This window comes from Chiloscyllium plagiosum, chromosome 15 (genome assembly GCF_004010195.1).
Source record: "Chiloscyllium plagiosum isolate BGI_BamShark_2017 chromosome 15, ASM401019v2, whole genome shotgun sequence".
In the NCBI taxonomy this organism is placed as follows: domain Eukaryota; kingdom Metazoa; phylum Chordata; class Chondrichthyes; order Orectolobiformes; family Hemiscylliidae; genus Chiloscyllium; species Chiloscyllium plagiosum.
This window is the reverse complement of record NC_057724.1, coordinates 21943504-21957979: the sequence shown is the minus strand read 5'-3', so window position 1 is coordinate 21957979 and position 14476 is coordinate 21943504. Positions and strand designations below refer to the sequence as shown.

The following is a 14476-nucleotide window of genomic DNA, read 5'->3' as shown; positions in this document are numbered from 1 at the left end:
CTATTAGACAAGCATCTCGATGCACCACAATTATCTTCTGGAACCATTTTTCTGATGCCACTCCCATACTGGTATTGCAGAGTATTCAGTTCAAATAACTGATGCTGATAAACAATGGCACACACGTGGAGTTGCTCTGAGCACCTGGTCAAGTCAGTGGTAGTACCTCAAAATCAGGGGGTAACATCTACCACTTGTTGTGCTCTGCCAAAATGCTAATACTATTCCAAACGCAAAATATATATATTTTTTCACACTGTCACTTTCTGGACTGTGACCTGATGTTCACACCTGATGTTCATGGTTTCATTACTTGTATGATAAGGGCAAAGTTGAGTTTTCTCCAAATGTTTGACATTTGCACTAATTGTGGCTTATTTGTACATTAGTTTCCAACTGTCACTGTGTATTTATATTATAACAGGATTGTCTCATTATAAACACTTTGCTTCAGATGATCTTTAAATTCCTTAGCCTCTTGATTACTTATTAATGCTGGCTTACCTTTGTACTCATGCCTCAGCCTGGTAAAGTTCCAACTCACCTCATCCGTCACGCATAATCCAGGAATATTAAACACTCACATTGTCAGCAATTTTATGTCAGGAATGCTAATATATCGTATCTGTAGGGTCACTACCAGCTGAATTTAAGAAATCTTTTAAACATCACCGCTTCTGTCACCTTCAGCTGGTGTAAGTCTGATTCTTTTCCTTCCTGCACTTCTCCGCTTCCGTTCCGGGTAGTTCGGGCTGTTGATTAATATTAATTATAAATCCAGCAATTCCCACAGCTACATCACTAATGTTTTGTATGCCCTGCTTTGTGTCAGGACAAAATTCCATTCTCCCGCTTTCTCTGTCTCCCATTCTTGATTGCATCTGTTCCAATGATGGCACATTCCATAATAGTTCTTCCATCATATCATCCTTTATCCTTAACTGAGGATCTTACCCCTCCACTGTGGTAAACAGGGCCCTCAACCACACCCAGCCCATTTACTGCACATTGGCTCTCACCCCTTTCTCTCAGCATCATGTAAGGACCCCTAATTCCATCCCATCAGTATCCATATTCAAAAGATCATTCTTTTTCACGTTTGCTAGTTCCAGCATCTTGCCACCGCTAATCACATATTCCCCTCTCCTACCGACAGCATTTTGTCGGGAGAATTCCATCTGAGATAACCGACCATCTCCAATATTTCATCTCCCTTCCATGCCAACTGCCCATGCAATCACAGGAGGTACAGCACTTGCCCTTTAAGGTCCTCCCTCTTTTTTTTGTACAAGAGCCCAAACATTCCTTGCAGGCCAAACAGCAATTTGCTTGACTGTACTTCTACTACTCTCGTCTACTATATTTACTGCTCACAACATGGTCTCCTCTATACGAAGGAGGACAAAAGCAGATTGTATTACGACTTTTCAGAACACTACAGCCTAGTTCGCGAGCTTGACCCTGAACTTCTAGTTCATAGAATCACTACAGAGGGAGGGAAGAGGCCATTGGCCCATTGAGTCCACACCAACCCTCTGAAGAGCATTCCAACCAGATGCAGACAATCCATCCAATCTCCATAATCCCACATTTACAATGGCTAACCCACCCAGCTGGCACATCCTGGACACTACAGATAATTTAGCATGACCAGTCCACCTAACCTGCACATTGTTGGCCTGTGGTAGGAAACTAGAGTACCAGAGGAAACCCATGTAGATACGGGGAGAATGTGCTAACGTAACTCAGTCACCCACGACTGGAACTAAACCCGGCTCCCGGGTGCTATGACACAGCAGTGCCAACCACTGAACCAACGTGTTGCTTGCAACTTTAATACATTATCATATTTCTCACATTTCAGTCCTTGGCCTGCTGCAGCATTCCAGTGAACCCTAGGCAGGCCAGAGGAACAGTACATGCTCTATTTAGGCACTTCACAACCTTCTGGACTCAACATTGAATCACAACTTCAGGCCATGAGCTTTATTTTTGAGCTTGTCACCCTAACCCACCATGCCACTGTGTTTGCTTTTGTTGGTTTTGCTTTTAGCAGAGCGATTCAAGTTCTGTTATTAACATCTATTCTGTCAGATTTTGTCCGCATATCAGATTTTCTTGTGCACACTAAATATAGAAGTGCTTAAGTTAAAAGATTGACAAAAATGCCTGGAATTTCAGCAGACGATCTCTCAATATTATCCTAAAGTCAATGAAAGATTGGCAGACAGTGGGAAGTAAAAAGCTACCTACCCGCCGATTAGTTAAATGTTTATTAGGTCAGTGCAGAACTGAATGCAGCCTTTAATGACCTTGGCCAGATTTCTATTATTAACGCAAACATAAACATGCATCAAGGGATGTTCCCAGCAGGAAATACGCTGTAATTCATATATAGGAACATACATGAATAAACCCCAGAAGGAGTCTAATTGTGCCCGATTTTAAGTCTGGGCAAGTGGATGGAGCCTGAATGAGTAAATATCTCACATTTTGTTTCAAGAGCCACAAACAAAAATTCTCGATGAAAATTTCCTCACTCGTAAGTTTTTAAAAACCTTCCCATTATGTCTCTGATACTTTTGAAAGGTTCTGTGTTGCAATCAACTCTGACCCAAATAGGGGAAAAAATATAATTGGTCAGGCAGGCAACTGATATAATGATATTCTTTCCAGATAAAGAGAACTGAACAAATGTTCTCTTAACAAGCAAGCAGGAATAATAGCAACTGCATTTTATTTTCAAAGTCGTTGCAAAGTTCTAAGTAAAGGTCATGCAGCATGTCAGTCAAAGCAATGAAAAATTTCATTTCAAAATATCATCCACAAGCTTCACAATAATCAGACTCTCAAGTTAAAAAAAAATGCAATTTCAAAGCAATTCAGTATCCCCTGTTCAGTAATTATGTTCAATGTAAATGGCCAATTCCGTCTATAATTATTGCTCGCAAGATAACTCATTCGCAGACAAAAAAATGTTCAAATATAATTTCTGTGTTTATTACATATGCATTCCAAGACGTTGGTGATTTGGAAATGTTAATGGATCAACTAGTCTGTGATCCACTGATGTAAGTGTACCTAATTGCTAGATATAGTTCATGAATGCTATCTGTACTTTATTAAAATCCATTTACCCCGTTTTAGATATGAATGACTCATATGCAGATTTAACAGCATATTGAAAATTCTGAAGAAATCCTAAAATATACAGGAAATCGTTTAGAACAAAAAATATCCCTATCTGAGCCAACTCACAGATACTCAGAATATTGTTTGAAACATATTTTTACCCAAATCAAAGGAATAATTATTCAAGTAAATAATTAGGCAAACATGTGGGAGAACATTACCACCAATTACAAGGTAATTGCATACAGCTATTCACGTAGGTATAACCAGATTTTTAATCAGCAAAACGTCTTCTTTTTAAAATGGTGATACTAAGGTGAGTGGAAAACACTATAAAATGGAACAGTTTCCAAAGGTATCACAAAGCCTGATGTACACCTGCTCTATTCCAAATCATATTCTGATTTCCCAGATTTTATCCTTAAGACTTACACCCTTAATCCAAAACTAAATATTGCCTGCAGCAGTCTTTGGTTTTATTGCCAATAATTATAGAGACTACAGGTCACCTCTGAGCTGGGCATCACGAGTTGGGAAATTTCATGACTGGCTCTAGCCACCCTAGGTGTAAGTGTCCCATTTGATCCGATTTTTGAATGGTGGAGTTGACTGGTGTCTGTGAGGTAAGTCATGCCTGCTATACTGTATACAGATCAGAGACAGTCATAGAGCTTGTCAGATTCTGAGACAGACTGTTTGGCTTCAATGATCTGGAATTCTATCTCAGTTGTTTGCCTGGATTTTAGGCTATTTAGCCCACATTCTGCCATCAACATGTGACTCCACATGTCACATCCATCTCTGCATGCTAAAGCTTGCCAGCCCATGTCCCCCTCACTCTATTGGGCCCATATGACGTCAAAGCTAATATAATGCCAGCATATGCCATGCAATGCACACCCACAACTCTTTGCCCTCACATGCTCCATGTTAACTCTCTCAATATTTCTCTAGAGGTGTGTAATAATGTTTCTGAACAGGCTTATTAGTAAGTATATCTCCAGATTAAAAGAGCCCACCAGGAAAAGACCTCAGGAGCTATGCTAAAGTGAAATGTTTAAAGGTCTAAACATCCATTACAATTTTCAATATGTTATAAAAAATATCTAATTCATGAAACTACATTTAAAATGTAAAATGCCTCAAGTGCTTAACCCCATCATAAAAACAAACATTTTTACTCACAACACATCAAAGACAACAATCCTTTAATAACATGATGATATAAGAGTATCCCCTGTTCAGATAATTGTAGGTTGTAGAGAACAATTATTAATAACAATTATTGTTCATGGGGCAATGAGACAAAAAAAACAATTGTGACTGTTACAACAAAGGTGTTTCTACTCCCATTGACACAGGAAGATTTTTTTTGTTTTAAAGGTCTGGGGATTTAAACAATTTCATGTTGCATAGTTTCAATAGGTCTTATCAGTTCTTCATGAGCATCTACTCTAAGAATTCTGACACCATTGGTTAAATTGCTAAAAGTATTTTCTAAAAATAAATACTCAAATTTTAATGGGCTTGCTCAGATTGTGTTTTCCTCATGCGCTACATACTGCTCTCTTCTGCCTATTCAAGAATGTTGAATCCTTCGGAAATGGGAATAGGACTTCTGAACTATTTCCCTCACCCATTTTAAAAAGGTCCACAGAAAGTCTTCATTCTGCAAAAATTCAACCTCACAAAAGAAAGTTGTTTATTATTATCATTATGTTTTGCCATTTTGTATCTATATACTTCCTATATATAAATCCATAAATCTACAGGTATCCTCTGCATAAACCTAAACAAGCATTTGTTTATAAATTTCATTTACTTCTGATCCAGCCTGAGTGACTATGTAAACATGATTTTTCACTTTGATACAGTTTCATAATTTTGGTTTTAAGTAAATCTAATAAAGCTGAAGACCTTTGACAATGCTATACGAGGGGACAAAGTCCAGGTCTTCTTCAGTTAGCATGCTATACTTCAAATAATTAGTCCTTCTGGATTCAACTACTACTACATTTAGTGATTAACTTCATTATAATGAAGGAAAACAATCACAAAATGGACGAATATTACCAGCCTTTGTGAAGATAACAGTAAGGTATGTCTCAGAAAGAGATTTCTGATGTCATAGTGTTTATTATAGTCATAGAGATATACTGCATGAAACAGACTCAAAGATCCAAATCTTCCATGCAGACCTAGTCCTATTTGCCATCACTTGACCTACATCCCTCTAAACCCTTCCTATTCATACACCCATCTTAAATGCCTTTTAAATGTTGTAAACATTTAAACAGCCTCCCAACACTTCCTCTGACACGCACCACCCTCTATGTGAAAATGTTGCACTCTAGGTCCCTTTTAAACCTTTCCCCTCTCACCTTCAGCCTATGCCCTCTAGCTTTGGACTCCCCTACCCCGGGAAAAAGATTTTGGCTAGTCACCCTATCCGTGAACCTCCTGATTTTACAAACCTCTATCAGGTTACCCCGCAGCCTCTGATACTCCAGGGAAAAAGCCCCAGCCTTTTCAGCCTCTCCCTGTAGTTCAAACCCTCCAGTCCCAGCAACATCCTTGTACATCTTTTTTGAACCCTTTCAATTTTAACAATTTCTTTCCAATAGCGGGAACACCAGTATTGCACACAGTATTCTAAAAATGGCCTCATCAACTTCCTGTACAGCCACAACATGACATCCCTAGTCCTGTACTCAATGCACTGATTTATGAAGGCAAGCATACCAAACACCACCTTCAACATCATCTTCACCACCTTGTCTACCTGTGACTCCACTTTCAAGAAATTATGCACCTTGCTGAATTCCCGTGGAATTGCATGGCCGAAGAGGTTGACTATTTGGCATTCATGGATTGACTATCTTGATGCATAGCTTAGCTTTCATTAGTAAGTTTTGAGAATGAAGGTAGTTCTAACTAGTTTGATTGGAACTAGTCCTGACCTATCTGAGATCAGGTTATTTTTCTAACATGGGAGGACAGGGGCGAGTTGAAAAATGTCATTCAGCTCATTCTGCCTGTGTCATTCCTTTGAAGCAGTAAGTCAGTTCACCCCACTGTTTGCAAGACCCATAACTTGCAAAAGTGGAAATATTCTAACAAATGTGTTAAAGTGAAGATTATCTTACATGATATTTAGGCGTGCACATAGTTCTAACCCACATTTAGCTTATTGAACACGAGTTCTTTAAATGAGTTAGAAAAAAATCAATGTGGTATAGTATGACTGCAAGTTACATGATGAGATAAAATGTCATAACATGAGTTTTTGAGCAAAATACACAAAAGACAGGCACAGAAACAGAATAAATTGTTTGAAGGAAAGGATAAACTTTAAGAAACTTGAACCCAGAGACATGTAAGTTACCGATAAAAATCTCAGTTACATAAAACCCATTACTGTTGTTTAAACAAATGCCCATCCAAGACTAATCCAGGTCAGATGCAAACTGTTAAACACTCTCAGCCAATTGATAAACTACAAAGGATGAACTCCATTTCAATTTTGGAAGAAAAATCCTAACTTAAACTAACATTTGTTTTTTGGTTTTGTTCCATGTAACCAACTGAATTGACATTAACTTCAATTTTTGTCTGATATTAGAGCTAATCTCTCATAGTTTGGGTAGTGCCCCATGTTAAACCACTTGGCTTTGTAGCTATGTTTGCAAGTTGATGTTTCATCGGTAGTATGAATAAAAGACCAAGTAATGTTTCCATTGATCTATGCAGCTGTCTGGAAGGTGCCATGCAGGCTTTGTTCTGTGATAAGTATCCAAGCAAAATAGTTTAAAGGAATTGCACACAAAAATTTCAAAGGTATACACTGGTGCCTAGGTCACAGAACATCTACAGATCCAGCATTGAAACAGTTACAAAGAGCTATACTGACCACTTACCTGCCGAGCTAACAGAAAAATGAAAAGCCAAGGTAGGCAAGGAAAACTAACTCCGGAATGAACCAAAAAATGCATCGACAAGATGTTTGGAGAAAAAATAGAAAAATAAAGCTTTATTTGACATAAATAACAGTCTGTAACAGATACTTAAATCTTGCAACTCCAGCTTGTATTCGTCTTACGGGAAAATAGAAAATGACACACACAAAAAAATTTCATCCTTACTGAAGGACAAATGTAGTTGGAAAGGAAATAATTAAGTTTGTAATTACTATTACTTAGAGCTGTACATTTCCCATTCCTAGTATCCAGGCTGCATTAGAATGGACTCATTAATAATAATGAAATCATTTAACCCTGCAGGCACATTACAAGGTGAAAGATGCTGCACTTCATTACTATGAATGGAACAATAATTTGGAGGTATGATAGACTATTGATGCATACTTAGAAGAATGCTTGATAACTGGTTTTTGTACATATTTCCTCAACCTGTTATTTAATTACTAAAATGTGCAATTATTTCATTTCCTATGCTCTTGAGTTATCCTTATTTAATTCAGATGAGTAAAGTATTAACGAATCTGGGAGCACTCTTTCCATTAATTTGCAAGGAGACAATCTCAGTAAAAACCCACAATTTGACAGGACATCTAACAGAAAATGTAGCTGCCTAAGAATTAATGACCTTAACCCTGTCCTTCATTCAGCTCGTAATACATTTCTAATCTAGCTCTGTGAAACATAGACAAAGCAATTCTGAAATCAATAGAAGTCATAATTGCTTTGACAATATCAGAGTTAACTAATGACATTCAGTAAGAGAGGAGAGATAGGGAGAGGGGGTTATAGCTTCATGGGCTCACTACAAATACATTTTTTATATTGTATTCATTTACAACATGATGTCAGTTATTGTATATCTATGTATGTCAGTATCATACAGGCAGTCATGATATGGCAAGATATTAAATTCTGTAATTCCCCTTATCACCTAAGTCCTTGAATCAAATGCACAACACAAGAAAATAATATTGAAATCCCTCACCATTAAGCTCTGATCACATAAAATATTTCCAAAATTGGAATAGGGTGTGACTACTGAGAGCAGGCAGCTGGGGAAGTGTATTGAGCAGATAGGTTTAACTAATGGGGATAAAAAAACAACAACAAAAAATTGAAGGATAAAGAAACAAATGTGAAAAATATACAAAATTATACCATTATTCTATGGGTTAGTAGAAGGCCCTAATAACTTCAGAATCCAATTGTAAATCCAATTCAATAATTCAGATATGGTTGGACTGCTCTAATCTTACTGCTAAACTCAAAATTGGCAGCTAGTTTTTACTGCTGCCACACCTGAAACACTCAAAACTTTTTTAGCCTTTTGGTTGTTATGTAGTAGGACAAAGAGTTAAGCTGCAATTTACAATTAAATCTTTCTCATATTAACCAACTACATGATCATGAGTAGGGTGCATGATGGCTACTTTTGTGTCACTGACATAAAAATCGAGGGTCATAGTGGTGAACCTGATGACCCCTAGCACTGCCATCTTTACGCCCAACATTAGTGCAGAAATCTTTGAAGCAGGTGGTAATGTTCCGTAACTTCCACAAGCTGAACCCAAGCCTATGGAAATAGTTTCTGCAGGTATAATTATTGGGAGTGAGTTCAGTCCAACTGCCATTCAATAGCATTGGCATGCTTTCTTTGCTCTTCACCCTCATCCATTAAAACTACTGGGAACGACACCTCTGTTATCTTGCAGTTGACTGGCACAAAAAACAATGAAGAATCGAGTTTGAAAGGATTTGTTTCCTACAGGCAAAAACTTGGCTGACCTTTAAAATCCATCGGAAACATGCAAGTTTAGCTCACTGCATGTGTGGTGCAAGAAGTGAGGAATTTCACAAGTCTCTTCATTAAGCACTGATTTGCATTGTGTTTGAATGGAAAATGAAGCCCGTTTTAAAGGTTATGTGGCCAACAGAAAATTTGTGCTAAATGCAAAGCAAGTGGAGAGGAAACACGTTCATTAACTCAGGATTGTATGATAACCTGCGTCTCTTGGGAAAAGAGAATTCTGCCAGCAGAAATTCCCGGTTTTACATTGCATCGGAATGAGTTATCAAGAATTGCCTTTAAAAAAGGCAGCACAGCAGCAGGCCATTTGGCCCAACTGGCCAATACAAACACAGAGAATGCTGAAGAAACACAGCAGGTCTGATAGTATCTGTGGAGTGAGGAACTCAGATCTGAGAGAGTTCTGCCAGACTAGAATTAATAACTTTGGCCCTCTCTCCATAATTTGGAGGAGCCGGTGTTGGACTGGGGCATACAACGCTAAAAATCACACAACACCAGGTCATAGTCCAACAGGATTATTTGGAAGCACTAGCTTTCGGAGCACTGCTCCTTCATCAGGTGGTTGATGAAGGAGCAGCACTCCGAAGGCTAGTGCTTCCAAATAAACCTGTTGGTCTGTAACCTGGGGTTGTGTTATTTTTTTAATCTCTCTCCATAGATGCTGCCAGGTCTGCTGAGTTTATCCAGCATTCGCTGTGCTTGGTTCAAATTTCCAGCATCTGCATTATTTTGCTTTTATTTTGGTCCATACCCAATTGTTACTTTACACCAGCTGACCTTAAGTTACTTAAACATAGCCCCTAACATTTTGTTTAACATTTGGAGAAACACACCAAATTTCTAAGTAGTCCAAGCATTGTAAATATTACTCACAAGAATGTTAAAAATGACACAACACCAGCTTATAGTCCAACAGGTTTATTTGGAAGCACTAGCTTTTAGAGTGCTGCTCTTTCATCAGGTGGTTGTCACAATCACCTGATAAAGGAGCAGCACTCCGAAAGCTAGTGCTTCCAATTAAATCTGTTGCACTATAACCTGGGATTGTGTGACTTTTAACTGTGTGCACTCCAGTCCAACACCAGCATCTCCATATCATAATTACAAGAATTTGGAAGTGTGCACTTAAAATTGACCTGGAGTCTTTTTATCTAACGTGTGCCTGGAAATGAGCAGAGCAGGATGAGTCCCGTGGACACTGATCATGTATAAATGATTCAGAAGGTAAATTAAGCATGCTAAATCTATGGACCATCTATTCAGTATGGGGTTACATATGTAACTATATGACAATTAGGTTCCAAAGGGAGTACAAGTCAGTATTCAGAGAATAGACTGTAAAAACAACTCCCACAAATAAAAAGTGTTCCAACGATTTAAATACGAGCAAAGAAGAATTTGCATAAATTCTCTTCCATCTCCCTAATTCTAGATTAATGTTCATTTGCTTTTCCTTTTATTCCCAGTGGCAGAGGTTAATCTTTCAGCCATATGCATTCCTGCCCTCTGGCATTCTTCCACACTTACAGTGACCTCAGTTTTGCCCTTCTCCCATTCCTCTACTTCTTTTTAGTTTCTATCGCTAGCTCCTTGTGAAACACTCAAGGCATTCGTGCACGTCAAGAGTGCCTTACAAATGTTTGTTATTGTATTCACTTAGCAGAGTATACAGCCAATGGTGATCATTTATGAGGGACTGGCTGAAATGATAGTCTCTCGTAGCAGCATTTAAATAATGTCCTTCAGTTTTATGTGTGAGTTCTTGTATGCAATTATGTCCTCAGCCTCCAGCTTCAACTGTTCTTTCACTTTAATGCTCACTCTACAATCCTCAGGGCAGTGTTTTAGTTCGATAGGCATTCTGTAACAATATGACAAACAGCATTTCAGTACTCAGAAGGCTGTTGTTTTTCATATTGCAGTTCATGCTGTTACTATTTAACTATTCACTGTGTTTAATTTACATCACTTGAGATGCCTGCTGAAGTAATTGTGTGATTCCTGGCCAGAGACCTACTTGCTGAAAGTGCTTTTTTAGCAAAAAGACTATACCAAAAAAAAATCAGTGTATCAGTGTCTGCAAATTATTGTAGGAGTTGGTGCAGGTACTTGTGTTTCTATATTATGTCTATTTAGAGGAATTTCAGTTTTTATATTGTGAAGAGTCCAGGTATCACAGTATGTTATCAGCCATTTAGAAATCTCTGGATTTGAATCCAATCCAAAATCTGATAGATGACAGTCTAGTGTCTCTGCCAGCTGTAAAAGTACAAGTTTAAAAAAAAGCTTGGACAGAGTGAATCCAGCTCCTCAGAGGCATACGTATGCAATACAAACTGTCCATAATTCAACAGTAATTAGCACTAAATTAGCAGTCTCAGTAAAAGGGCTCAATAGGGGATTTGGTGTTGAAATGCATTGCTGCACCAAACCGACAGGCAATGTTCTTTTCAAATTGTTTCAGAAGCCAGAGGATGCTTTGTTTTGTATAGAACTCATGCTGTATACTAATCCAGGCCTTTTTAGCATTAATATGGTTTTAAAAAAGATAAAATAAATATTCTACATTTCCTTCAGTTTTGCAAGAAGTTTTGAAGTAACAGCAGTACACATCTCCAAAGCATCAGTTATTCTGTTGTTCAGTACACACCCACCCCAGTGACAGTTATACTTTTAATGCTAGTGAAGGGCAGATGGGTAGGTTCATGTCTGTATTAGCCAGTTTAATATTAGCACAGAGTTTCTGAGACATTTTAATGCTGAACTGACACTGTTCACGGATATTGCCTCTCTCAACTGAAGTACATGTGTGAGATTAAAAATGTAGATTAAAATACAACTTCTGAAGATGTGTCTTTGTGTCTCATGCTTCACTGCACTTTGAATCCCCAATCCCGCATTGTTAGCCAGCGGAATCAATTGATCTCTGCTTTTATTTCACTGTTCAATGAAATACATGTGTTTAACTGTGATGTTGATTGTAACTGCAGCTAAACAGCAAATCTGGCTGTAAAAAGTTCTTTTATTTGTAATTTTTTAAAATTCATTTTGTGGGATGTAGGCATTGTTGGCTGGGCAGCATTTATTGCCCGTTCCTAGTTGTCCTTGAGAAGATGGTGGTAAGCTGCTTTCTTGGACTTGTGTGGGCCAACCCATAATGTCCTCAGGGAGGGAATTCCAGAATTTGACTCAGCAACCATGAAGGGACTGTTATTAAATGTCCTGATTATGCTTAATTACTTGAATTTAAAAATATGTTTTTAATGAAGAATATATGGTGTATTCAACCTTGCTTGCAATATCTCAACTTAGCCCGAAGTATATGTTCCAATGTACACTTCACTCTCTGAAAGAAAAATAATTTGTAGTCATTTGATCTGAACGCTTTTCATTCCCTTGGTGCCGAATCATGAAAATTCTTAAATTTGATTGCCTGCTTAGACAGCTTGATGTTATTACTTTAGCTTATCATTTGGAAAACCACTAATCTATACATTAATTATTTGCATGTCAAGAAAGTCCATAATTTCGCCATAAGAATTGCTAAGTCTCCACAGACAACTTTCCTTAAGTGAGCTTCAATGCTTTTGCTTTGATACTAACCACAAAATCTGGGCCAGCAATTTTAATGATTTCGAGTTGGTCCAATTCTATCTCTTGCAGTTTGCAGCAATTGATGTCGAGATATAGCAAGCACATAGAAACTCTAAATAACTGTTTTATGCAGTAAATGCCATTGCAACTGATGAGGCACAGAGGGATGGATTTAGTTTTCACTCTAAGATCATGAGCACATCTAGACTGATACTTCATTGCAGAACTAATAAAATGCTGCATTTTTGGAGATGTTGTTTTTCAGATAAGATGCTAAATTATTGTCCCACCTGCTGGTTCAGATGCAAAAAAAAACTACATGGCATCATTCATAGAAGAACAAATAATTTGTATGTTGTCTTGAACCTCATCATTATCATCATCATCATCATCACTGGTGGTTCTTCGCAGACAAGGATGGCTCTCTTTCACTCTCAGGGTTAGTCGGTGTGTGGCTACACTGACTGATATGGCTACTGCAAGCTCTGTTACACTTGGGGCAGAAGGTGTTCATGGCAGCTGCCGTGTAGGGTGTTGGTGTGGCAGCGCGCTCCTTTTTCTGTTTCCGCCTGGCTTCTGCTTCCTCCTGACGGCAAGTCTCGAGGTGCTTGATGCCTTCCTGGATGCTCCTCCTCCATTTTGGCCAATCTTGGCCAGTGATTCCAAGGTGACTGTGGGATGCTGCACTTTTCCAGTGAGGCCTTGAGGGTATCACTGAAGAGCTTTGTCTGTCTGCCTTGGGCTTGTCTGCCATTTCAAAGCTGGGAGTCGAGCACCTGCTTGGGGAGTCTTGTGTTGGTCATGCAGATGAAATTCCCAGCCAATAGCAGCCAATCAAGGATGGTCAGTGCCTCAATGCTGGGAAGGTTGGCCTGGTTGAGGCCTGGTTGGTGTTCTTTCTTCCCGATGGATTGATGGGATTTTGTGCAGGAAGCTTTGGTGGTACTGCTCCAGCGGCTTGAGGTGTCTGCTGTAGACAGTCCACGTCTTAGAGCAATATAGTGGGGTGGGAACCACTGCAGCTCTGTAAACTAGGTTCTCAGGGTCGGATCTGATGTTTTCCTCGAACACCCTTTTCCTCAGATGGCTGAAGGCTGCGCTAGCACACTGGAGGTGGTACTGGATCTCTTCATGCTTTGGCCGACAGAACATTCTTGAGGTATTGGAAGTGGTCAACGTACTCTAAAACCTCCCTGTGGACCTTGATAAGAGAATGGGTGTCACCCTGAACTTCCACAAGACAAAGGTTCTCCACCAATCTGGCCTGGCATTGTGGAGTGAACCCCTCAGCAACATTCTTCCCTCAACCAACAAGATCAATTGTTCATTCATTTTATCTGTTGTTCATAGATCTATCCAGTGAAAAACTTGATTGTCAGTTTTGCCAATACAATGACTAAAATATAATTCAAAATTTTGGAAAATAATAGAATGTTATTTGCATCCAAGTTAAAGGAATAAAAGAACTTGCAAGACTTTAGTTCCAACTTAGATGTCACAGTTAACGTTAAGATAAATTTGAAACCTTTTGCAATAGTCTCCTCTCAATTAGGCCAGTCATTATATTATACTGAAATATAATTGAGTTAGCACCATCAGTCATCCAGTAACTTGTCTATGTGGCCATTGTGGAACACCATATAGATTAAGGCATGATCTGATTACGAGTGTCATCATAGTTAAATCTAATCATTTTTCACTCATTGTTCATTTATGTGAAAGGGCCATTGGATAACAATGACAATTGGGCGCATCTCTTCCACTTCCCGTTCCTCCGCCCTTGAACCCCGCCCCTCCAACCGCCACCAGGACAGAACCCCATTGGTCCTCACCTACCACCCCACCAATCTCCATGTACAGCGCATCATCCGCCGTCATTTCCGCTACCTCCAAACGGACCCCACCACCAAGGATATATTTCCCTCCCCTCCCCTAACAGCATTCCGTAAAGACCACTCCC

The 14476-nt window shown here is 38.9% G+C and overlaps 1 protein-coding gene and 1 long non-coding RNA gene across 6 annotated transcripts in view; one reads left to right on the top strand and one right to left on the bottom strand.

Moving 5' to 3' along the window:
* Positions 1 to 14476, bottom strand: part of pcdh11 (protocadherin 11) — a 738007-nt gene that overhangs the window by 41004 nt on the left and 682527 nt on the right. The gene's annotated exons all lie outside the window — the stretch shown is intronic.
* LOC122557146 overlaps positions 1 to 14476 on the top strand; it is a 49187-nt gene that overhangs the window by 13094 nt on the left and 21617 nt on the right. Inside the window, exon 2 of the long non-coding RNA XR_006313754.1 lies at positions 7413 to 7472. This is a non-coding gene — a long non-coding RNA (uncharacterized LOC122557146). The remainder of the gene's footprint in view (positions 1 to 7412; positions 7473 to 14476) is intronic.